Raw genomic sequence first — 26,530 nt, forward strand, 5'->3', positions numbered from 1 at the left:
CTTTTGGCAGTAAAAGAGCTATGGAGGGCATGTTTCTCAGTGTTTCCAATAAAGGTGAATTTCTTCATTCTCACCGTTCCGGTCATTCTTTCTCTGTTTTTCAGTGGACACGTTCATAAAAATCAAACCTAATATTGTTTCTATCGTTAATCCGTTGACGAACCGGTGCCAAGAACCGCGTTTTTCAGTTTTCATTAAGTTATTCATTTGCGTTTCTAACGTCGCGTATATTCGGAAAAATTTGGGCGATGCGACGTTCAAAAAGTTTTCATAGGGCCTTTTCGCATAGAATTCGGAGCACTCTCTGCCGACAACGGAGTGAGAAACCGTCCACGGTTGTTCGCGCCGGGTATTCGTTTAAACGCAGTGTATGGAAACAAGCGAGTCAAAACGTTGTACACTTCCACCGAAGGAATTTCTTATTTTGATTAGATTGTTTCGGATATAGTTGACGCGTAGCTCTTTCAATCAATGGGCACACTAATGAAATAGAGTACATCGATAAATCTATCGCGCTTGGCCGCGCTGGTAGGCATTCGTGTCATTCCCACTGTATTCAAGATGCTCATATTGAAATTGTCGCGAATATCATGCAGTAAGATAGATTGGTTATCGGAACGAAGACAAACCCATGGCATTCCGTTGGAGTTGAAGTCTTCTAGAACCAGCTGAGGTGAGATGTAAATGGAAACAATATCAATAAATCTTTGCTATGTATCGAGCAAAGGCTAATCCGATAGAAATAGTAGCACGTTTTGATCCCCAAAACGCTCCTCAATATTGTTTTCTCGACCATGGCGAATTATGTTAAAATTGTGGAAGATCTATGTCGGAAGTAAACAAGGTTTTATACAATGCAAATGTGTAAAACCTAAGAAAATAATTGGACTGAAATATAGAGACACTTGGAGTTTTGGATGTCCTAGGTGGACTTTACGAAACCAGGAGCCACTTTTGTAGTAGCCCCCATCCAGAGACACTTTCAGGCCTTTACAAGGAAACTTAGGGGAAGAAATGATTCTCCAATATAACACGATCATAACAACTTGAGATAGCATAATTGATACCAACATAGCTTGTATTACTTATTGTATAATATCAATGATTTTAGCGTGCACGTCTAAAATAGAATACGAGAAAAATAAAGCATACATTAGGGCGCTTTTTGCTTTGGAGCAAAAAGCTTCATGCAGTAAAAGCTTTTATATACCATTGCCAAATGATTGCATACCTGCTGGCTGATTGTTATTGTGAGTATATGACACGCAGATGATTATTATTTGGGCGATATTGCCGCTTTGAACCTGGGTATTCTGAGTTTGATGGGGAAGTTTCCTGCATGAACCAACGACGTTGTTTTCGACTGAGGATTAATGTTAGGATAATATTCCACGCATCCGTCAAGGGCAAAACGATTATAGATGCAGAAGACGTTTCCAGAACGCACACATTGAACCTTGCCCAAGCCTAAGTGCTGTTTGTTTTCCTGGTGTCATATGCTTTGTTTTTATTCAGTTTCACTTACTAATACAGCTGCCTGTATGACGATAGACTGAATAGCTTTATAATATCTTTTCAGATTAGGAAAGAGGGGCTATTTTTAGATTCTAAATAGTGCGCTTTGGCGCTGCTCTTGTACGTTAACATGTTTTACATGGTTTTTAGAAATAATGTCGATGCCACATGGTAACATTGAGCGGATATTTTACGTAAATTATTTTACGAAGAATACAACAAATCTTATTTAGGATTCCGCATAGATTAAAAGCAACAAATGAGTTTTGAGGTTTCAAAATAAGTTTCTTTTGTGGATTTGTTATTGGCATTTTTGATATGGGGAAGACTAAACAAACCAATACAATTTGATTTCAATTCGCGTTTCTTTATTTCATTTGGACTGCTTGAGACTTCCTGCATATTCTTCGAAATAAGTTTTATAGGAATCTTTATAGAAAGCTCTTTGATAACTTCACGATTTCAAAGCTTTTTATGATAATGGCTTTAACATTTAAATCATACGCCTCCTACTCGAAGTTATGTGTCACCTCACTGACAAGCTCTCCGACCACTTGCATCTAAAACTTATCTAAACTCAAAATGCGGAATTTTGAAAATCCAAATAGAAAAATCAAAGGCTTCGAAAATTCGCTTTAAAAAGTTGAATTACGGCGCATAAAAAGAGACTTCAGTGTATAAGCAAATAGACTGTCAATTGTGTAACCGTTAGCATTCAAAGATAATTGTGAAAGAATATATAACTTACTGTAACATCATCGTAGTATGCGTACATTAATATCATATTATTAATCCAATTATAGCACTAGAAGATATAATCTTGATATAAGTTTTCTTGCATTCCTGATCGGTAAATCATAAAGATAACACAGAGAGTAATAAATATCAACAGAACCCGAGCAAACGGAAAGTCCATAATACCCCCATGCTCATGGGGCTTGACATGGGTGTTTGAAATGGGTTCAACCCATAAAAACACCATTACCATGGTCCGGTAGATCCCATATAAAATACCATATGTTGGTGTATTTATGGGTTATTGACATCATTTTATGGTGTCTTGATGGTTGGAAATTTTGGCACGGACCATGTTTAAGGTCTTTTGAAGGGGCTGTGTGGTGTTTGAACCCATGAGTATTTGCTCGGGAAGTGTCCTTACTGTGCAGAGAATCGACATGATATTTCGGCATGTCCCGCGTACACCCAAAATCCGACGGGTATGTTTCTATTACTTTTGGGTAAGATTCTATTGCCTTTTCGGTAGACCACGCAATCGCGCATTGCGGTATTAAACCCATATTCCCGCAAAGCTAGTAAACGGTGGAATGACGAATTTCGGTTGCTGTTCATGTATATGCATCACACAATCAAATACTTTTTCAGTATGTGTCAACCTCGGCTCTGTTCGCATGTAGGATAATTTGGTCGATTTCTATGATAGTATTAGTACCGAGTCAAACCAGCCGGAATCCTGGCGGATATCCAACTAAATTCAGGCTGGAATCTGCCACAATATTGGTCGAATCAATCCGGAATTACGGATTTTTTACTGGGTAGGTTGGATAGCGAAATATAAATTTTAGGCAGTTTCCGGATCCGGCACAGTTCCCGATCCGGACCAATACCCAGATTGGGACCAGTACCCGCATCCGGCCAGTACCCGGATCTAGCCCATCCCCTTTCCAAGTCCTCGTCGTGTAGAGAAAATCGAACCTCGTCTTTATTCACATTGTGTTCACTTCACTTGATGCGCAATACAATAACAAGCGAAGTGCTACACACTTCCAGACAATCCGACGCGTTAATATTTATTGAATAAGAATTGATGAAACATGAGTGCGATGCAGAGAAGATTTGAATGTGTTGGTATTGCCGTTTGGGGAATTTTTTGTTGGGACCGTTTTAGCATGAAACGTGTTGCTATTAGAGCATTTTTTTTTCTTATTACCGTAAAGGTATTACGGCCGAGTTTTGGGTGTACAAACTACGCGGGGATAAACTAAAACGTTCCCTTGCGGGACGATCTGAACGTTCTTTCGCAAAAAGAATGCTAAAGAACACTACGCCACCCTCCTCAACAAACATCTATGCTCACTTGCCTCCCAACGAGGGCGAGGCTGATGACCCACAAGAGGGAACATCTTCTAGGGCGCCTGGAAGTTATAGGAAGAGGAGGAACATTTCCTCTCCTAAAGTTCCTTGTAAAGGCCAGAAGGTATCCCTTGACGGGGTCACATCTATTGGAAGTGTTGCAACCAAACCGAAGCAAGTAGCTCCTGGTCTCGGAGGATTAAGCTCAGAGAAGAAGTTCCCAGCACTTCCAGGAACATCAAAAATACCAAATGTTCCTTTGTTTCAGTTCGCGAATAATCACAGCACTGGAATTATCAAACTCTCGGACATGGTGGACTAGATAATAAAAACTTTCAGTATAACTGATCCTATTAAAAGTCTTATATTAGCTTTTCTCCCTACAGTAAGAACATTTTTGAAGCAGTTGACTGTTAAATGGCCCCTCCTTACAGCGATTGTATCCTTCGATGCCTAACTCATCGAACGAGGTCACGGATTTGATCACTGTTCTACAGTGGAATTGCAGAAGTATCATCGCGAAAATCGATTCCTTCAAAATTTTAATAAATAGTTTGAGTTGCGATGCATTTGCATTATGTGAAACTTGGTTAACTTCAGATATAGATCTCAACTTCAACGATTCTCCCCCACCAGCGCGCCCAAGCGCATTAGATTTATCCCTTTGCTCGACCTCGCTACAGTTAAAATGCGCGTGGAAGGTAATCCCTGATCCCCACGGTAGAGACCATCTGCCGATCGCAATCTCAATCAATAACGGCTCAAGGCAATTGCAAACAATCAATATTTCGTATGACCACACACGAAATATCGATTGGCAGGGCCGGCGGAAAGCGTGGGTAGTATGGGTAGTACTACCCATACCGAAAATAACCGAGTGGGTAATTACCCACTCGAAATTTTGAACCATTTCAAAAAATTTAGATGCGCAACGCATGTATCTCGCACTACACACGTTTGAAAACATCGATGTACCACAATTCCATTTGCATAAACGAACGTGATTTAATGTGAATCTAATGTAAGCGTGTGCATTGCGAAAAGGGAAAAATCGTTACTAATGGACCCCTCACCCTATGCTTTCTACCGCTGAAGTAAGCATAGGGTGAGGGGTCCATTAGTAACGGGCGTAAAGTTTTTCGCCGCCCCTGTCGATTGGAAGAGCTATGCGGCCGCGATATCCGACAACATCGAATCTACCCAAGAACTTCCTCCAGAGGAAGAGTACAGCTTTTTGGCTGGCTTGATTCTCAACAGTGCGAATCAAGCTCAGACTAAGCCAGTACCCGGTGCGAACATACAAAAACGTTCTCCCAATCCCTGGTGGGATAAAGAGTGCTTAGACGTGTACGCGGAAAAGACCGCCGCGTTTAAGACCTTCCGGAACGACGGGATACCCGCTACTTTTCGACAGTACGCGATGTTAGACAAGCGAATGAAGAGTTTGACGAAAGCCAAGAAACGTAGCTACTGGCGCCGGTTCGTTGACGGACTCACGAGAGAAACATCGATGAGCACTCTTTGGGGCACGGCCCGGCGTTTGCGAAACCGAAACAGTACTAACGAGAGTGCAGAATATTCAAACCGTTGGATATTCGATTTCGCCAAGAACGTTTGTCCGGATTCCGTCCCGGCACAGAAGATTTACCGCGCCGCGTTTCCTCACGATAGCGCGAACGAAACACCTTTTTCGATGGTGGAGTTCTCACTTGCTCTCTTGTCGTGTAACAATAAAGCTCCAGGGCCAGACAGTATCAAATTCAACTTGTTGAAGAATCTGCCAGACTCTGCCAAGAGACGCTTGTTGAACTTATTTAATAAGTTTCTTGAGGCTAACATTGTCCCACACGGTTGGAGGCAAGTGGAGGTTATCGCCATCTAAAAACCAGGAAAACCAGCCTCCGATCACAATTCGTATCGACCGATCGCAATGCTATCCTGTATCCGGAAGTTGTTCGAGAAAATGATCCTAGCCCGCCACGACAATTGGGTCGAAGCAAATGGCTTACTGTCAGATACACAATTTGGCTTTCGCAAAGGCAAAGGGACGTCCTCGAATCTTTACAAAATGTAATCAAGCCCTCTAGTTATTTCTACTTTTAAGATAGTCGTAAAAATTGTCCCCCTTAGTTAAACATTATTTGCTCCAATAATCTCACTGCTAAAAATATCAAACCACATTGCCATAAAAACTAAATGACCCCCCCCCCCCCCAATCTTACGAAAATTATATTACCCCCTTGTGTATATGTATAGCTATAAATTCGCCTTAGTTTAATTTCAAAAATGTATGTAATCCCCTAGTTTTAAGTAATTTAAAATCTAAAACAAAACAAAATTGGCACCTTTAAGCTAACGTAAACCTGTGTTATCAAATAAACGAATTGAATAAAAAACACATTTTCGCTGAGAAGTCGGACATACAGCCCTGTTAATAAAGGGTGTTTCCAAATAGCCACCAGATATTACCAGGGAATTTTCATTTACACACGCCAGATCAGAACTTTCGCAGGACGTAGAGAAATTAAGCCGAATCTTACTACCCACTCGGGAAAAAGGTGTTCCGCCGGCCCTGATGCTATATCACTTTTATCGAAAACATCTGTAAACACCTGCTCAATTGTAAAGGCCCCTCAATTAAATAGTGCTCAAGAGCCTCGAGCGGTCTATTCAATCCAACAGTATTGTGCAAACCGCACAATGAAAGATGTAAAAAATTCATTTTAAAAGAAATCTTAAAAAACCTTTAGTGAAAAATGTTAAATTAAAGTTCAAAGTACCCACAATTTGAGTTCAAATTTTCAATTCAATTAGTTGGAATGACTTTCCTAGATTTTTTAATCAGACCGCACTTGCATGCCATAATATTTTAATAAGGCAAATGAACACAGAGATATAAAAAATTCTATATTTTTCGTTTTTGTATCATTAATTGTTTCATTCGTGCGGCTTTAATAACATATAAAAAACGGGCCCCAAAGAGGATTCGAGTATTTTGAAATGTTATGTTGTGGGCATTCGAACAAATCGTCCGCTCTCAAGAGTAGTAAATTATAGCCCGACAAAGCATGAATCATTCATTATTTCAAACCGTAAACTGAAACGCTTCAACAGTCAGCCAAAACTATCAAATCGAATGTCGAATCTCGGCAAACTCTGTTATTTATTTTCCAGGGATCTGTTGTTGCTCCCACCCAGTCACCCGGTGCGAATAAACAGCGAACATTTCGATGACATTATTATTGTACCATTTCGCATATATTACACATAAATTTCCTCCTCGAACAATTATCCCGCCGGTTGCATTCGTCTTCCTTGGTTGGGTAGTTGGCATGCTACGCGCGGCGTATGGTTTGGGAGCTCGAGAAGCTCACTCGGCTTCTAGTTCATCTTCGCGGTAATAATCGGAAACATGATTGGGAGCAGAATCGCCAAACCAGTGCGAAAGTGCACACAATTGCTGCCGAAACTTTCAGGGTCAAGTAGGAAATTGTGGGCCGTGGGTTGAAACTAGCCGTATCTAAGTTTACCCGTAGTCATCTCACTGATAACCTATAGACCCTCATGCAGCGAAAAATTAATTTTGAACATAGCTACCAATTTCAGGATACAGGCGAACGAAACACTATTTCATATATTAGGACTAGCACTGCCATTCATGCTCACTATTTCCGATGATCCCCTAAGCAACAATTTCGCACAACTTCTCTCGGATGCCAGCTTGGATGGGATTATGCAGCCCCATAAATATTCAACTGTTACACATTTCATCCGATCTTCCCCGTTCTTCAACCCTCGTATCTCACCACACAACTTTCAACCGCAAGTTACCAAAATCTCCACCTTAACGTCCCAAGGGACCACCTACCGCAGGCTGAATTACACACTCATATGTTTCCTAAGGAAACACCGGGGTGGGATCCTCCCCTTTTCCTGCTGGTCCTCCAACCCACGGATGTACATAAATTAATGTTTCGTAATTTATAATGAAAATGTTTGAATTTCAATTCGTCTTTGTTAATCTTCGGGAAATTATTTATCTAATTTGTTGCGCGAACTCGGCATCCGCAGTTCTGCCCGCGTGGCAAATTTTGGCAATGTGTAAGGTTTCCGACTTCAATTCTTTGGCAAATCGTTCGTTCGTTCCCTACCGCGGTCTCGTTGGTCTGAAGAAAGACAGTTCGTCGCGGTTTGAATCGTTCGGTTGTCGCGGGCGGGTGGAGCGGAGCGATCCAGAACTAAGCGAGGCAACTTGCAATTACAACAACGTACGAACCGTAGCGAATAAAATGTAAACATATGTGAACGTTTGGCTGAATTGCTTGACAAATTTATAGATGTCGCCGTCGAGTAATGACTGCGAGTACGTTCCGGAGTGTTCAAATTTCCGTGCGCTTGCAACCATGGCACATACCGGGGCTGGGAAGCGGGCATTGTTGTGGTGATAAGTAATTGCCGTGTTGCGGTGGGGAAAGTGAATTAAATCGAGAGGATAAAGTGGGATTTGGAGGCGGTTGTCGGAGAGATTGTTAGCTGATTGATTTAATGTGGGCTGGTTGGCTGGGGCTGTGCCACATATGCGACTTTGGAGAAAAGAATTCCTTGTTGGTCGAGGTTGGTTCTTTCTACGGTCGGTACTAATCCGTGAAATGATATCGTTAGACTACCCGCAATTTATAACTTGAACCTAATATTACACTTCAATTTGGAAATGTTATGACTAGATGAGATTGATTCATATCCGTGCTTATTAAGCTTCCTCTAGTAAAAGAAAGGAGAACTGTGCCTTAAATATTCAAATTCATTACAGATGACAGCTGTTCTAATAGTATTGATTACGTGCTATTCTACGAAGGAATATTTTTTAAAAAGCTTGAGCTATAAATACATATTTGATTAGGATAATGTTCAGTATATCCGGAAAAACATTTTTCATAAATTCAGAAAACAAAATCACGATTCCGTGAAGTGAACCATTTACGAAAATCGTCACCAAGCTTCTTAAACAATAAATAATCAATCTCGCATCAATTCAGCAGGTCATCAACGATTATCCTGATTTCTGGTAAAGTAATGTGATACATTTTTATGAGTTCTGGTACTATGTGGTGATTTTCTTACTTTCTTTTGCATTTCCGTTATATTGTATTCTTGAGGATACTATCGGATTTCTACATTTTATTTATTTTTATTTATTAGTTTAAGGCCGAAGTGGCCTGTGCCGCATACAAAAGATTCCTCCATTCCACTCGGTCCATGGCCGCGCGTCGCCAGCCACGCAATCTGCGAAGGGTCCGCAAATCGTCTTCCACCTGGTCGATCCATCGTGCTCGCTGCGCGCCACGTCTTCTTGTACCGGTCGGATTGCAATTGAGAACCGTTTTCACCGGGCTATTGTCCGACATTCTGGCTACGTGCCCGGCCCACCGTAGTCGTCCGATTTTCGCGGTATGACAGATGGGCGGCTCCCCCAACAGCTGATGCAACTCATGGTTCATTCGCCGTTTCCATGTGCCGTCTTCCATCTGCACTCCACCGTAGATGGTACGCAGCACTTTCCGTTCGAAGACACCAAGTGCGCGTTGGTCCTCCACGAGCATGGTCCAGGTCTCGTGCCCGTAGAGAACCACCGGTCTAATCAGCGTCTTGTAGATGGTCAACTTCGTACGACGGCGAACTCTGTTCGACCGAAGTGTCTTGCGGAGGCCAAAGTAAGCACGATTTCCTGCCACGATGCGTCTACGAATCTCTCTGCTGGTATCATTGTCGGCGGTCACCAGTGAGCCCAAGTACACGAACTCTTCAACCACCTCGATTTCGTCGCCACCGATGCAAACTCGAAGCGGGCGGTTCTCATTCTCTTCTCGTGAACCTCTTCCTATCATATACTTTGTCTTCGTCGTGTTGATGGCAAGTCCGACGCGCTTGGCTTCTCTTTTCAGTCTGATGTAGGCTTCCTCCATCTTCTCAAAGTTTCGTGCAATAATATCAACGTCATCGGCGAAGCCAAGTAGCTGAACGGACTTTGTGAAAATCATACCACTCGTGTCGATCCCTGCTCTTCTTATTACACCTTCCAGCGTGATGTTGAATAACAGACACGAGAGACCATCACCTTGCCGTAACCCTCTGCGTGATTCGAAGGGACTCGAGAGCGTCCCTGAGACACGTACTACGCACATCACCCGATCCATCGTCGCCTTCACTAATCGCGTCAGTTTGTCCGGGAATCCGTACTCGTGCATAATCTGCCATAGCTGATCTCGATCGATAGTGTCGTATGCGGCTTTGAAGTCGATGAACAAATGATGTGTGGGCACATTGTACTCGCGGCATTTCTGCAGTACTTGACGAAGAGCGAACACCTGGTCCGTGGTAGATCGTTCGCTCATGAAACCCGCCTGGTACTGCCCCACGAACTCTCTTGCAATTGGTGATAGTCGACGGCATAGTATTTGGGAGAGTACCTTGTAGGCGGCGTTCAGCAGGGTGATTGCTCGGTAATTACAGCAATCCAGCTTGTCGCCCTTTTTGTAGATAGGACACACGACACCTTCCATCCACTCCTCCGGTAAAATCTCCTCCTCCCAAATCTTGGTAATCACCCAGTGCAGCGCTTTAGCCAGTGGCTCGCCACCGTGTTTTAGTAGCTCGCTTGGTATTTGGTCAACCCCAGCGGCTTTATTATTTTTGAGCCGGCTGATCTCCTCCTGGATTTCTTGGAGATCCGGAGCCGGTAGTGTAATGTCTTCCGCGCGTGCTCCCAGGTGCGTTACCGTGCCATCCTCGTCGTCTGCTGCATCGCCGTTCAGGTGTTCTTCGTAATGCTGCCGCCACCTCTGGATCACCTCACACTGGTCCGTGAGAAGATTCCCGTTTGTATCTCTGCACATGTCGGCCTGTGGTACGTGGCCCCTGCGCGAGCGGTTCAACTTCTCGTAGAATTTCCGTGTGTCTTTAGCGCGGTACAGCTGCTCCATCGCTTCGCGATCTCGGTCTTCCTGCTGGCGCTTTTTGGTCCGGAAAACCGAGTTCTGCCTGTTCCGTGCCTGTTTATATCGCGCCTCGTTCGCCCTCGTGCGGTGTTGCAGCATTCTCGCCCATGCTGCATTCTTCTCTTCGACTAACTGCTCGCATTCGCCGTCGTACCAGTCGCTTCTTCGGTCCGGGCCCACCGTACCTAGTGCAGTGGCTGCGGTGCTACCTATGGCGGATTGGATATCTCTCCAGCCATCATCAAGGACAACTGCGCCTAGCTGCTCTTCCGTTGGTAGTGCCACTTCCAGCTGCTGCGCGTATTCTTGAGCCACTCTGCCATCTTGTAGCCGCTCGATGTTTAGCCGCGGCGTTCGGCTTCGACGAGAGCTATGCACTGTCGAAAGTTTTGAGCGTAAGCATACTGCAACCAGGTGGTGGTCCGAATCTATATTCGCACTGCGATAAGTGCGGACGTTTGTGATGTCCGAGAAGAATTAACCGTCGATTAGAACGTGGTCGATTTGATTTTTTGTTACTTGGTCCGGTGATCTCCAGGTGACTTTGTGGATATCTTTGCGAGGGAAGAAGGTGCTTCGGATTACCATTCCACGAGAGGCTGCGAAGTTCACACATCGTTGGCCGTTGTCATTTGATACGGAATGCAGACTGTCAGGCCCGATCACCGGTCTGTACATTTCCTCCCTTCCTACCTGTGCGTTCATGTCGCCGATGACAATTTTCACGTCTCGCAGAGGGCAATCGTCGTATGTCTGCTCCAGCTGCATGTAGAACGCTTCTTTCTCGTCGTCGGGTCTTCCTTCGTGTGGGCAGTGCACGTTGATGATGCTGTAGTTGAAGAATCGGCCTTTGATCCTCAACTTGCACATCCTTGCGTTGATCGGCTGCCACCCGATCACACGTTGGCGCATCTTGCCCAGTACTATGAAGCCGGTTCCCAGCTCGTTGGTTGTACCACAGCTCTGGTAGAAGGTAGCCGCTCGATGCCCGCTTTTCCACACCTTCTGTCCCGTCCAGCAAAGTTCCTGCAGCGCCACGATATCGAAGTTGCGGGGGTGTAGCTCGTCGTAGATTATCCTGTCACATCCTGCGAAGCCGAGCGATCTGCAGTTCCATGTTCCGAGTTTCCAATCGTGATCCTTTATTCGTCGCCTGGGTCGTTGCCGATTGTTCTGGGTCGTATTCTCTTCTGTATTGTTCGTTATGTGGGTTTTTTAAGGGGTGGCTTATAGGGCCTACGCCAACCACCTGTCTCGCCGGTGGGCCATCGTGCCAGGACTGCTTAAGGTCCCACCTGGGCACCAGGACAGGTTTACACCTTCCGAAGAAGGGTAACCCCTCCTTCCCTGCCAGCATACGACCAAAGTTCCCACCGGGGTTGGTTACCCGATCTTCACTAAGGTTACTCGTATCCCAGTCGACGCCACGAGGAGGCCAGGGCTAGGAGTTACTGGGCAGGAAGCTAAGGACCGCAAGTGGGGTCTATTTTATGCCTTCAGGTACGAGAGGCTTACGCACTGCCCAGTCATTGTCGACCAATCGGATTTCTACATGAAGTAACGTTACTGAATCTTACTACGCCTGACCCTATCGTCTTCCTTGCTACCTACTGTCCGAATCAAACCGATATCCGGGATGGTGTATCTTCTTAAAAGAACTAGCGAAGTGACTAGGCAGGTGAAGTTCGCAGGGCATCCCGAATTTGTATTTGTCATATATACACAAACAGGCATTTCTAAGCCACAATGATGTCCCGGGAAGCCGCCAGGCGACCCATCGGCGTACAGACCAATCTGTCTGATAGACACGACTGGCAAACTGCTTGAGAGGATCATCCTCAACAGGCTCACCCCGTACGCGGAAGGTACGGACGGTCTGTCAAGCAACCAGTTTGGCTTTCGGAAGGGTAAGTCCACAGTGGACGCTCTCAACTCAGTGATAAATACTGCCGAGATAGCGATCTAACGAAAAAGGCGAGGTATTCGATACTGTGCGTTAGTGACACTTGACGTGAAGAACGCATTCAACAGCGCAAGCTGGGATGCCATCGCGCTCTCGTTACACCGGCTTAGCCTACCGGTGGGTCTGTACCGGATCCTGGAAAGTTACTTCCAAAACCGCGTACTGCTATACGAGACCGATGCCGGTCAGAAAAGGGTTCCGATTACCGCCGGAGTCCCGCAGGGCTCGATCCTAGGCCCGGTGCTATGGAACCTCATGTATGACGGGGTTCTGAGACTGAAGTTCCCTCCTGGGGTCAAGATCGACGTAACCTTGGAGGTCTACGGGGAGTCAATTCCTGAGGTAGAACTAACCGCAGAACACGCGATTAGCACGGTGGAGGAATGGATGAGCGCGAGAGGCCTGGAGCTCGCTCATCATAAGACGGAGGTAGTTATCGTCAACAACCGCAAGTCGGCACAACATGCAGTTATCCATTGGGAGAAGTCGCGATCACTTCACAGCGAAGTCTGAAGTCTCTCGGAGTCATTATAGACGACAAGCTGACCTTCGGCAGCCATGTCGACTATACGTGCAAGAGAGCGTCGACTGCTGTTGCGGCACTATCGAGAATGATGTCCAACAGCTCAAAGGTGTGCGCCAGTAGACGTAGGTTACTGGCAGGCGTTGCCGTATCTATCCTCAGGTACGGCGGCCCGTCATGGTCAAGAGCACTGAGGGTAACCAGTTACCTACAGAAACTGGAGAGCACCTACCGCGTGATGTGCCTCAGAGTGATATCTGCCTACCGCACGGTATCACACGATGCATCCTGCGTGATAGCGAGCATGATGCCAGTCGGGCTGGTCATTCGGGAAGATGAGGAGTGCTTTGAGCTACGTGGAAATAGGGGAGCCCGCGAGCGCACCAGGGTGACCTCGGTCGCCAGATGGCAGCGTGAGTGGGACAACTCCTCGAAAGGTAGGTGGACCCACCGGCTGATACCTAGCATATCGAGCTGGGTGGGAAGACCCCATGGGGAAGTTCACTTCCACCTGACACAATTCCTGTCAGGCCATGGCTGTTTCCGTCAGTACCTCCACAGGTTCGGGCACGCGGAGGTCCCAGTCTGCCCGGACTGCCCAGGTGTAGATGAAACTGCCGAACACATACTGTTCGTATGTCATCGGTTCGACGTCGAAAGAAGAGCAATGCTTGACGTCTGTGGCTGGGACACAACCCCGGATACCCTTATTCAGCGGATGTGTCAAACGGTGGAGAAGTGGAACGCAGTCTCGGCTGCTACCATCCAGATTGCCAGTAGGCTACAGGTAATCTGGCGAACCGAGCAACAGACGGCGGGCACGGCTAACTAGTGATTGGTTAGTTGGAGCGAAAAAGGCCAAGCGCAAAATAAGAGAGTGAATGGTCTGTTCATGCCGAGGTAGGTTGGCGCAGCGAATGGCAACCGCGTAAGGGGTAAACCCAGCCACCCCGAAGCAAGACAGAAGAGTGAGTGTATAGGCGTATAAGTGGACTGCCTCATGCCAAGACGGGAGGGACGTAGCGTAGTATGTTGGAACTAAGCTATCGATGCCTCATGGCGTGGCAGAGGAGTGAAAGGGTGAGCATCCAAGTCAGTCTCACACTGCATGTTAAGGGTGAGCATAAAAGTCAGCCTCACAGGTTGGTAGAGGCTAGCACAAAAGTCAGCCTAGCAAGGAATGAAAAAGGTGAGCACAAAAGTCAGCCTCGCATGGTATGTCAGAAGTGGGGCCTAAGAAAAATGTCCCACATGGGATGCCAGAGGGAGTGACAAAGGTACAATAGAGTGGCACGATTGAGAGTGAATCAGGTGATAGGGTGAGCACCCAAGTCAGCCTCACATGGATGGGTAGTGCGAGCACAAAAGTAAGCCTAGCAAGGAATGAGTAAGGTGAGCACACAAGTCAGCCTCGCATGGAACGTAAAAGGTGAGCACAAAAGTCAGCCTCATGTGGGAGTGTTTGAGAGTGAATCAAAGTGTGATTGAGAGAGCACCCAAGTAAGCCTCATACAGGATGTATGATCGCGTGAGTGAGAGTGAATGAGTACATTTAGTACAGCCATCCCCCCAGAAGTAATACCGAGAGGTAGTTCCTGGGAGGAATGATGGCGGAGCCCAATGGAGTTTAGTCGGTATTAATGGCTGCTCACCATTCGAGTCCGACACGCCCCCAGTGCACCCCGTGTGGTAGATTGGACCCTACCGTTAGCACGTGTACTGGGCTAGGACATAAAGGTCTTCTCCATTGTAAAAAAAAAAGCCACAATGATGTCTTAATGCTAAACTTATTGCTAACAGTCAGGTCGTTAAAAATTTAGATAAAAATAATAATACAATGAAAAAAAAACAACAATGAAGGAATCAGCCGAAATTATCGGGTCCGTTAAAGGTTCTGGAAAAACGTAAACGTAGAGTTGGGCGAGACAAATTAAAATCGAAAGCTGATGCGACTCGGTTGAAAATCCTTTGTAGGTCAGTAATGGCCCCGAGCATGCTATTATTAGTGCGTAGAAATGGCAATCGGAGCATGAGGTTGTTACGCGTTGTTCGAGGTGCGACATTTATGTTGATTTGCTCCAAGATGGCTGGGCAATCCAGATGACCTAGCAAAGTATCAGCAACAAACAAAGCCCTTGCTGTTTCCCTTCGAACAAGCAGGAGTTCCAAATTAATCAGCTGGCACCGGCTTTCGTAACCTGGCAGACGGACGGGATCTCTCCACGGCAACCTACGAAGCGCAAAACGTAAAAAGCGTCGTTGCACGGACTCGATTCTCTAAACACCGTTGTTATAGTTTCAAACTTCGCAGCAGTACTCCAGGATTGACCGCGACAAAGAGCAGTACAGCGCTTTGAGGCAATAAATGTCCGTAAAAATTTTCGCTATCCTGAAGATGCATCCCAGTATTCGAGATGCTTTGCTAACTGTATAGGAAACGTGCTGTTTAAACGTAAGTTGCAAGTCTAGTATCACTCCTAGATCACCTGACTAACGCGTTCAATTTCAGTATCCAGTAGACGGTAGTTAAAACAAACCGGTTCTTTTTTTCGTGAGAACGATATCGAGCACTTCTTTGGATTTACACACATACGGTTCATGTTATACCAGTCAGCGAAGTTTTCAAACTGTCGTTGGAGTAATCTGCAATCTTCAGTGGAGCGGATGAGAAGAAACATCTTGAGATCATCTGCGAAGCACAGGCGTGGAATCTTCAGAACTAGATGAACGTCGTTGAAGTAGAGCAGAAACATCAACGGTCCCAAGTGACTTCCCTGGGGTGCTTTGGACGTAGAAGTAAATGTCAGTGCCTGAAAATCTTCTATGATAACCACTATTTCTCGACTTGAAAGGTAGGATCGAAACAACTGCAACAGACTACCGTCCATTTTAGCTATTGTTATGTCATGGTTCACGTTGTCAAAAGCGGCAGATAGGTCTATATAGATAACATCGGTTTGAGTGCGACGTTCCATACTCTCTGTTATGTAGGATGTTAGGCAAAGCAGGTTAGTCGTTGTCGAACGCCCAGACGTGAAACCAAGTTTATCGTCACTTAGGTACTGCTTGCAGTGAGCCTGAAGAGGTTCCATAATCACCAGCTCTAACAACTTTGAGACAGCACTCAATGAAGTAATTCCGCGGTAATTACTGACATCTCGCTTATTACCTTTTTTATGAACTGGGATTATATTCGCGGACTTCCAGCAGGATGGAAAGATGCCACTGGCAATAGATGCTCTAAAGATGCGAAGAAGTGGAGTCGCAAAAACGTCGATGTGCCTTTTCAAAAGTACTGAAGGGAAGCCATCGGGTCCCGGATTGAAAGACGATTTTAACCGAGAACAAGCTCTGGTAATGATCGTTTCATTGACATCTATAGCGCTTAGAGTTTGGCTCACAACCGGAACTTGACTAACAGCGACTTCAATTTGATCTACTGTTAAGGCCTCATCTGTGAACACATTCGCGAATTTCTCCGAAAAAAGTCTGCACATATCTTGGGATGTGGTAGCTGTGCGGCCGTTGAAAGTCATAGACGACGGCAGTCCGTATTCCTTGCGCTGCTCATTCACATATATCCAAAAACGTTTTGGGTGCGACTTGAGATTACGCTGAATCCTGACTAGCTCGTTTATAAGCATGGTTGAGATTGATGTAATAGTTTCTAAGTTGAATTGTGCGATACTTGGTAAACCTCCGCAGAGCAGCTTTCTTAATGGACTTCATCCGTGGCATCGTGCTCGTTTGCCAAGAAGGGCCGATTTATTGATGATGAACTATCTTCGGGACGTACCTGTCAATTACATCACCCAAAACGTTGGAAAATGTTTGAACTGCCGTATCAACATCTTCGGGGTCCAGAATATTTAGCCAATCGAGCGTGGAGAAGCGGTCTGCGATACTGCGATGATCAGCATTGTGGAAGTCGTATGAGACGAGGACCGGAGGAACATTGTAATCGCGCGCCAGGGTGCGATCGATCGTGGCGATCAATGGTGGGTGATGTGCTGCTGGTTTCACTAGAGGAGAGGGAGCCATCACTACTGATGTAGCAGAAACCTGATCGCCGACAATAACAAAGATCAAGGTGGCGGTTATTCTCGTTGGCAATAGAATTAATTTGTAGTAACGTGGCTGAGCTGTAGCTGTCAAGAAGCCTCACCGCCTCCGAGTGAAGAACGGAGTGATCGGAATCCGGATAAAGAAATCCATTGCGGGAAGATCTCCACGAGAATCTCCTAGTACGATGATCTCATCAACCGATTTAGCGTCTTCGAGGATGGTAAAAAACTACAACCTACAACGCACACAAGCACAACTTACGGTCGTCCAGACTTGTTCGAGGCAATCCCAGCAAGTCTTCTCAACAACTCGTGCCTTCAAGTTGCGATTAACTGCTACTAATACACCAGCTCCGGTAGATTTACTGCTATTTCTAGGGTTCCGGTCGCAACTAAAAACCTCATATCCAGTACCGAACACCTGACTGGAAAGCGTGTCATCGTTTAACCACGTTTCGACGAAGACGATGATATCAAAACTGTTATCGGAGACTGTAAGGCGATATTCCTCAACGGTTGAATTAATACCACCAACGTTTTGGTAGTATAGTAGCAGCTTGTCTCGTCGTTGTCCAAAGCTGGAAATCGAAGAGTTTTGAGGCAAAAAATAGCTCACAGATGCTTCATACTTGCCTGCTGTAGGTTTGCGGAAGACCCTTCGTCCCAGCTCCACCACAGGACCGGAACGACTGCTGGTCGCTGGCTGGAGGGGCTTGACTGTGACCGGGAAAACGGGAAACCAAGGGTTGTACTCGATGCAGTTACGCTAGGTACCACTGCTGGACGACTGCGGGTCGCTGGTATGAAAGATGGCGGGGGACCTCAACGCAAGGCACGAGCTATGGGGCTACAGAAGGCAGAGCCGGAATGGGGTCGCTCTTGCTGACGACTTCGAATCCGGCCAATAAAAACATCCTCGCCCCGGAACTTCCGACGAGATCGGGGACCATTCCGTAGGACTGGATATCCTCATCACCAGCATCGCACTGATAACTCACCGGTGGTCTTCTGCGAGTTGTCATCCGACCACTTATCGGTGGTGCTGACACTGGTTGCCATAGCCAAAACATTCGAACGTTAGAACGGGGTTTCAGCGAGTCGTCGACTAGCATATCTAGTCGACCTACCACCGGATGCCCTGATGCACATCGACACAGCGCTTGAATCTATCCAACAATCGATTATTGTTGCCCGAGAGAGGTCAGTACCTGTCCTGCGAAATCAGGTGAGCAACTCTCTTCGAATCGATTGCATTACAAAAAATCCTATCCGTCTCCGGAATATTTATCGCAGACAATATCAAAGAATTGGCGTCCGAGAATGTTTAATGTACAATTCTCTATCTAGGGTTATCCAGGCTAAAATTCTTGACCTTCGTAACGTGGATTTTTAGAAAAAAAAACTGTTTTAATCCACCTAATGGTGCAATTGTGCCTTTTTCATTTATCAAAGCTATGATTAAAAAGTTGGGGATGGACCAACTTCATATTATACCTTCCATTTGAGACTGGGTTAGTAAAAATTGGCTCAGTAGACAATATATTCCAATAATCTTTGATTCGCCATCAGTGAGCTACGCCAGCGAATCGAAGTAATTTGATGTTCATTTCAATAGATTTTAAATCTATGAGGTATTACGTAACGGTTTATATGAAAAATTCCTATGTGACCACCTACCTACCTACCTGTAACTCCGGAACCAAAAGTCAGTACTGAATGAAATTTAATAGCAGTCAATGGAAGTATTATATCTTTCATTTGAAATCAACTTTGTAAAAATCGGTTAAGAATTCGCTGGAAAATAGGTGTGATATTAGTTTAAGAACTTGGCGATTTCCCCGGGAGCATCATGTACCGTCATAGGTGGCCAATGTGGCCAAACCTCTTTAATTGGTCATTCGTGATCTAGACCCACAAATCTAAGTAATGTTGAACCTATTTGAATACGCATTACAACATTTAGACCCCATGCACAGTGGTCGGAAACGCCAAAAACGTGAACTTAATTCACTAGAGGTCAAACCATCGAATATATTCACTGGGTGTCTTTGGAGAAATTGTTCGTATGAATATTCCTTACAATCTGATAATAATTGAAATTAGGCGTCTATGATAGAACTAAAAAAAATAACTTTTTATATTGACAAGGTAGAAAGTTGGTGTCTTCGACAGAGTTTTAGAAATGCTCATAGTGAAGAATTTTGTTGAAGAACTTGGGCTTGTAGGACTAAAGGTTATCGATTTATAAGGCGTTTGTTATGGCAACCTCCTTAAATCTAGTTTTTTAATATAACTTTTTTCATTGTGCAAACTATTACCTGGTAACCAGGTAATAAAGGAGGGGCGACTATTGGACGAATTATTTTGCAAAAGACGATTTCTCCATGTAAACTTTAAACAGTGGACGCAAAAATATAGTTTCACCAATCGAGCTTAAAATTTGCAGAGCTAAATGGGACCCAAAAAGTTACTCAGAGCAAAATTTTAATTTTTTCATGCAACCGTGTCCCACTCTAATATACACACATATATGGGGCAGCAGGAACTGGAGGATAGAAGTTCAAGGGCTTAACGAACCCTCCCCCCCATCTGACCTACCGTGAGTTGGGGAGTCTTTCTAGGATATGGTGGGACAAGGCAATGTTGCTTCCGCTAAGGTTTAATCCAAGACTGCAGCCTAACTCAACTGGAATGCCAACCGGCACATTAGGATCGATATCAGTAAGATCCTAATTACGGAATACTGGCGGCAGAACACGAATGTGAATAAGGATTTCATCGAAATTTATCCACGGACCGGCAGCCACGCCATTCCACTACCCTAGTAAGGATGGGTGACTCTACCCGAAACGTCGAGTGGGCTAATAGTACTGCCCCCCCCGTGTAACTTTGGCACAGTTGAAGGCTCCTGACTTGCGCCGATCCGACGATCCGCCGATCCGAACGCGGTACTCCATGAAGGACCGCGTCAACCCTGGCATGTCACCTCACTGCTCAAATCATATGAGGCGACTACTTATTACGTGCGTAGATAGCGGCTTGGAGTTGAGACCCAAAGAGCATGAAAGAAGACAAAAACCACAAAACTAAAAAAACCTACGGAGCAAGTGTGGTGACCCCATTCGCCAAAGGTGGGTTAGCGAGGTCACCGGCTCAGCATAACGAACAAGTGCTCAGCATAACGAGCAAGTGCAAAGCAGTAGCAGCAGCGAGAGCAGCCCAGAAATGGCCATACCGAGCGTGAGCAGCGACAATCCAATTGGACGCCAAGGAAAGCTAGGGTTTCAGGCGCGCACACCAAAACCAATCATTGCCCAAGAAGACCAGTAGGCTGGGTTACCTAAAGTGACGAAGTTGAGGCAAAAAATTGACGTACTCTACGAATTCGCGAAAAGCAAGAGAAAGGTGCACGGACAGATCAAAGATCTAGTGATTCGCATCAAATCCGCCGTCGAATGCGAACAGATGGCGCTACTAGAGCGAGCTGAAAACGCCGAAAAGACACTGAAGACCAAGGAGATAGCGAAAGCAGAAGCCAATTAGACGCCGAAGGGTGACCGGTATTCTCGATCTGTGAAAAGAGAAAGGAAAACACCAGGAGAGGAGGAGGACGGCTGAAATCCTGGTAACAATCGAGTTTAGAACAACGAGCTCCTTACAGTGGCAAAAGGGCTGAAAGCGAAGAAAGCTCCCGGGCCGGATGGTATCCCCGCGTTTCCAGACATGATCAGGATAGTCCTACAGAAATTCCTGAAGGATGGCTAATTCCCGGATAGATAGTAGATCCAGATCCAGGTGTTGCTGCCAAAACCATGGAAATCACCAGGAGACCAGGAGTAATAACGGACTACCGCAATCCAGCGTGTCGAGATCGGTGTCTGGGGGACAATCCATCCAATCGATGCGTGCGCTGAAGCACCTGGGTGTGATGGTCGACGATAGGTTAAATACCCATGTCGACTATGTAAGTAAGAAGGCCACGAGGACAACTATTGTATTGGCAAGGATGATGCCGAATCACGGAGCAGCAAAAGGCAGCATGAGAAGTCTCCTGGCGGGTGTCTCATCCTCAATACAGAGGTTTATTAATTTATTTGTTTATCACACATCAACAGGCCGTACTCGGCCCCAATGATGGGAACTTAAACTAATTACTTCTAAAAAACTGCAGGAATCGATTTCTTAATGATATCCGAGTCAAATGAACGTCGAACAGGTGCGACACACGATTGAAGAGGCGTTGTAGTCCTGTGATAGCGGCATTAGCGGTGTGAATAGTTCGTCGAAACGGCACTCTCAGAAGCACGTTTCCGCGTAACGTTCTGGACCTTGCTTAAACGTTGACCCGCTCTAATAAATCTGGAGAATCGATGCGTCCTGGCAGAAGATCAGGGATGAATAAGGCTCTTGCAGTTTCTCTGCGATGCTGAAGGGTATCGAGCTGTATGAGTTGTCACCGACTCTCGTAGCTTGGATAGTGCCAAGGCAGGCGTCGAAGAGCATACCGTATACATTTTCGTTGAATTCCTTCAATTCGATCGCTACTGTTCCTGCAATTCGGGCTCCAGACTGCCGAATAAGCAGTAGAGGCTTTTGAGACAATAAATGTCTGTGAAGGATTTAGCCGTACGGAAATTGAAGCCCAGGTTTCGTGATGCATTACCAACAACATGGGAAATGTGATTGTTAAATGTAAGTTTCGAATCTAACAGCACTCCAAGATCCTTAACGCAGCTCACCCGGGGAACAAGAGCTCCAGACAAGTTATATACAAACTCAAAGGGATCTTTTCTCCTAGAGAACGATATCACAGAACATTTCACCATGAAGACGTGGAATGCTACCAGCGGAAAAATGCACGACATGTAAGGGGACTGGTTCGAGCGGAATTGTTGGCTAAGTGGCAGCAAGAGTGGAACAACGCGGAGAAAGGAAGGTGGACTCACCGACTCATCCCAAATGTGTCTGCTTGGGTACATAGTAAGCATGGAGAAGTAAACTTTCATTTGACGCAGTTTTTGTTCAGGCATGGATCCTTCCGGAAGTATATGCATCGGTTTGGGTACTCTTCGCCACCCCTTTGCCCGGAGTGTTTGAACGTGCAACAGACACCGGAAAACGTGGTCGCGACTTAGCACTAGGTTCGCGTCGTCTGGTCGCCAGCGAACAGGACGTCAGGATTCATTGGAATAGCCGGAACGACCTCAACACCCTATCGGGTAGCTTATGAGTAGCCTAGAAGCACCGCCGGGGATTAGACCGAGTAAACCGCGTCGAATAGCTAGCAGTGAGTGCCTAGGGCGCCAGTGAACCGCAAGCTACGCTCCACCCGGAATCGCTGAATTGACCTCAGCACCTACTGGTTGGCCCGTTGAATAGGCTAGGTCCACCGCCGGGGACTAGATCGAGTAGATTAAGGCGAAGTGAGGAGCTAAATGGCTCACGGAAACGAACATCGGGATCGGGAGAGATCTACCGCTTGGTTTCGGGAGAACCTCTCTCGCCAGGGAATTCTCCGTCGGAGTAGACTAGATCCATCGTCGGGGACCGCGAAGTAGTTCGCGAACAAGATTTTAGTAACGTCGAGAGCTGAATAACTCATCTGGTAAGTAGGGCGAATTGTAACGAGAGGGGAACCAAACGGCTTAAAGGAGGTACCGGACAGATAGCCAAAGGGCTCAAGAAGTTATGGTGCTAAAACCAAAGAAGAATCGGTATCGGGTGAACTTTCTTCGCCGGGGAACTCTCCGTCGGCCTAAACTAGATTCACCGCCGGGAGCTAGACTGAGTAGACCACGGCGAGATACCATCAGTCGCCAGTCGTCGGGACACTAGCGAACCAGAAGCCCTGCTCCACCGGAATCACCGAACTGACCTCAGAATCGGGGACTAAACCGAGTAATTCACGAACTAGCTGGAAGCTCAACGTGGAAGTGGTACTAAACGGTACAAGAGAGCCAAAGGGCTCAATAAATTAGACAGTCTGAAGTTTGCTGCTCATATTGTCCTCGTAGGGGAATAGCACTAATTCTCGACCCACAGCTAACCTTCCTACTGCCATAAAGAATTTTTCACACTATGTGGATAGTCAAAAACTGGTAGTGTGTCGAGGAGGTGTGCTGTAACCCTTCTGAAAGAACTAACTACTTAGAAGTTGGATTGGAATGTGTGCTGTACACATAGAAAAGCCTCTCCTCGAAGTAATGTCGCAAGGTAGTGCCAAAGAGTGATCAGGTTCCGTGCAACAGTAGTTGTTTTAGCAGGTCATCTGGCTGCCCAAACCGGTTTCCTGTTTTGTTGGCTTTCGTAAATTTTTTTTCCTGCTCAGGGTGTATTTGAACAGTTTTTGCTCTCTAAAAACACTCGCACACACACTCACAGGCATTCGCAAAATTTGTCGGACTGAGTCTATTGGTATATGACACTCGGACCTCCGGCTTCGGAAAAGTTTTCAAAGTTTGAGCAAATCCCATACATTTCTTTTGTAAGAAATGTAAAAAGTCTGAGAAATTGATGACCAGTATTGTCAATTACTGCACTTTACGCTGTAATGCTCGTTTTGCCAGAATTCCTCATTTCGTTTGAATTTAAATTCATTATTAAATATATCTCTTGGAAGAAAGTTTAATGGGGCTGATAAATCTCACCATTTCCTACGTAAAAAAGTCCAAGGTCGATTGAAGATAGTTAGAATGACAGCACAAAACGTGAGTACCCGTTATACCCCAATTGTTTCCATAACCTAAATGTAAAGCATAACCTAGCTCTACCTTTCAGAAAGAGGCTGAATGTGGCTGATTAGAAATAGTGTTCCTTATGTAAAACATCCAGGGAATTGTTAGAAGATAGCCGGAATGACCGCCCGGAACGGGTATACCCGCTTTACCCCAATTCTTCCCACAACTCAAGTGTGAAGTTACAACTGGTTCTATCTTTCAAAAAGAGGCTAATCAAAAGCAGTAATTCTTATGTAAAAATTTGAAAAAAAAATTGTTCCATTATCTGGAGTGAATTTTTTTTCTGTGCACTACTATACCATTCTACTAAAATACCCTTTGATTGAACAGAGGAAGGGCATGTACCCCTTCATGGAGTTGCTAGCGCAGCGTTTGCCAAATTCAACAAACCGACATCTTAATGTTTGTCCGAAATAGTAGGAAAAGTTTTCGTCGATAAACATGCCAAAAATGTTCTGGATGGCAGTCATTTACTTTACCAAATGCCTAATTCCAAGTGTCTATAAACGGTGCACAACTTCAGCGATGCAATTTTTCGTTCTTTTTGATGAGTTGAGCCACGATTTTCTGCACCAAAAAAAATGTTTGCCATCATAAAGATTTTACTGCTGCACTCCGCTTCTTACGTCCTTGGAAACGGCATAATACTTTGAGTAAACAACCGACTACTGGAAATGGCAACTTTTTACGTCTTCTGTGAAATCAAAAGATGAAGAAGTTGGTAGAAAAAACTTTGGTTAGGTATGTGGTTGTTTTTAACAGCGTATCGCCCGGGTACTTTTATTATTCGTTTGGGAAATGGTTCGTTTTGTTAAAAGCCAAGTTTCTAAATAGTTCACTTATTTTGTGACAAACTTACTTCAGTATAGAAGGTTTTTCTTTACTCCAACGTAGATCAAAGCACCACCGATAAGACACCGAAAATCCGATGTTGCACAACGACGAATCCTATTTCCACGGTCGGATATCCTTCTAATCACCTGAACCACCCGCAAAGGATTACCTACTCCTATCATTCTTTAGTTGAGAGAAGGGTTTGACCCATTTTTTTCCACTCCGCAAGCATCACTCTTTAAGACAGATTATTGTCATACCCTAAACCAATCCAACCCTTAACCGCCGTCCGCCAGGATCAACGTTGATGCATTTTCGTTGTTTTTCTTCAGCAAAACAGTTGAAAAGAAAGGGAGCGAAAAAAAAAGTCGGAACCAAACGTAAAAAATTCACTCCCTAATGACACCGTGACGTTTGTTGGCCGCTGTTTTCTTCTGCTGGTTGGCACTTTTCACAACTTCACGCCCAATTTGATTTGATTTGCGGTGCGTAATTTCCTTTGATATCTCAAGCGGAATGACTTTGGCATTGGATTTTGGGCCTTTTCCCAGCTCCACGTGGGATGGATTTGGGAAGGGGAAAAATGGTAATCTTCGCGACAGTTGGTCTGCCGGGAATTGGGTTAGGTTCGCCACGGAATGAAAAAGGGAAACTAGGACAGGATTGCTTCCGTTGTTTTCGAATTTATTGTATAATCGTAATCAGGCACACACAAGGGCAGTAGATGGAACGGGTACGAAAATGGTTACAGAATTGACGAAGATTGTTTTTTCTTTGATTTTGATTTGACCCACCAACATCAAGGAGGTGGATGTGGGGTGATCTAAAAAAGTCTTTACCGGATGGGACAAGGTAAAAAATTAGATAAATCGAGAATACTTATCTTAAAAGCTTTTCTCGGTGACGAGTCTGATATAAATATGGGAAACGTTCATTTGGAATTCTAATTCAGCTCGGTCTGTCAAGCGCAGTAAGGCATAAAAAACACACTTTCGTAGCGGTGCTGATATCTGGAACTCAATGAGAAAAATATTCGAATCAAAGATTTAGCAACAGAGGGTGAACTATAGTTGTCAGCGAATTTCGATTTTATATGAGACGACCATTTTTGCAGGACATCAAGACAAGACCAATATTGTCTTGAGAACGACGGCTTGTTGGCGATTTTCTTGGGGCTAACCCCAAAATGTTTGACAATGTTGCACCGCTCCAGCAACTATTTTTCTTTTATTGGTTCGCAAATCTTCTTAAGCACCATTAAAAGAAATGTTCTTCAAGTTATCGAACGGCTTTTTCACGAAAATCTTCCATTCGACCAACGCTCCCTTGATATCAATCCAATTTGGCAGCGATGTCACATATGCAGTTGATAAGTCATGATATTTTGGCAGAGTTTCGCCTTTCAAACCATTCCAGTAGATGTCATTCGATATGCCCTCGAATGAGCAAAAAGAAAAAAAGCGGTGACCATTGAGTCCTTCCACCCATTTTCATCTCATTTACCCAGGGCAGTTTTTTCTTTTTTTGGTTCTAATATATTCTCCTCCTGTTGTCCGTCTACAGCACCACATCATTGTCATTTCGCACTGTCGTATCGATAGAAAACCGACAAACACTCTTGAGGTCGGGGTTCCACTCCCGCAAATGGCACTTTGTCGGATCATATTTTAGATGGTGTGCAATGCAGTCCAGTTCTATTGGGAAACCGTTTTGTCCGTTGAACTTTGGGCTTCCGGAGTCCAGCAGGCCCCTTCATCGCAGCCAGTGAATAACCCCTCGCTAGATCTTTATTTTATTGCCGTCAGTTA

This window comes from Topomyia yanbarensis, chromosome 2 (assembly GCF_030247195.1).
Source record: "Topomyia yanbarensis strain Yona2022 chromosome 2, ASM3024719v1, whole genome shotgun sequence".
In the NCBI taxonomy this organism is placed as follows: domain Eukaryota; kingdom Metazoa; phylum Arthropoda; class Insecta; order Diptera; family Culicidae; genus Topomyia; species Topomyia yanbarensis.